Here is an 819-nt window from a genome sequence, read left to right on the forward strand (position 1 = left end):
AAAAAGAAATCTTACCACATTCATTACCATCTGGACCAAAATGTTTCGAACGCCTCAGTGTCACAGTTTTACACTATAATTAAACAGGATTGCTAAAAAGTTCTTTAAACTGGACTTTTAATATTTTATCATTCACACAGATCCGTTACTGCATCCTTTCACATGACAACCTATTTTATTATTATTTTTTTTATTTAGACTATTGAATATATTTACTGTTAACAAATATTACTTTAATATATCCATTAAATCGTATGCATTTAACATACAGAAACTTTGTCCTGTCTATTTCTATTTTAGTTTTCAGCACATGAATCACTCCTAGAATTTTTTAGACTTCTGCTTTTCTATTTTTTTTTTGATGCAACTGTGTTCTTTCTGTGCTTGCAATCTGTGGTCCTCCGTTGTGGTTGCGTCGAATACAGAAGTGTGAGTTCTGAAGTGAGTTTGAGTTGTGATGTTATTTCTCATGGCTTTTGCAGACAAATTAAAAATAAACGTAAAGACGCACGGCATCTTTGGTTTAAATCGGGTTATAAAAATGTAAAACACAGACAGAAAGTAGGGAAATTATTTTATTAGTGGGGCTCTACAAATAAACACGAGTAACGAAGAAACACTTCTGTACAGAACTTGCTTACAAAAAAAAACCCAACAACAACAAAACTAAACAAAACAAAAAAAAACAACCAACACGATATTGTGCTTTATCATCAGGACCGAAGTGAACTTGAGTTCATGGATGTGCTGGATGTGGAGTCTGTAAGCGTACCAGCAGCGTGACAGCTTTAAACCGTGCTGAATAATTTGTTTAAAATG

General features: G+C 33.1%; 1 protein-coding gene across 1 annotated transcript in view; it reads right to left on the reverse strand.

The window, feature by feature from the left end:
• Window positions 1–562: 562 nt before the first annotated feature.
• The window catches only part of LOC113634373 (pleckstrin homology domain-containing family G member 4B-like), a 29420-nt gene continuing 29163 nt past the window's right edge, over window positions 563–819 (reverse strand). Inside the window, exon 24 of the mRNA XM_027133289.2 lies at window positions 563–819. This exon is cut by the window's right edge and continues 139 nt beyond it. The gene's annotated coding sequence lies outside the window, so the exon portion shown is untranslated.

This window comes from Tachysurus fulvidraco, chromosome 25 (genome assembly GCF_022655615.1).
Source record: "Tachysurus fulvidraco isolate hzauxx_2018 chromosome 25, HZAU_PFXX_2.0, whole genome shotgun sequence".
NCBI lineage: Eukaryota > Metazoa > Chordata > Actinopteri > Siluriformes > Bagridae > Tachysurus > Tachysurus fulvidraco.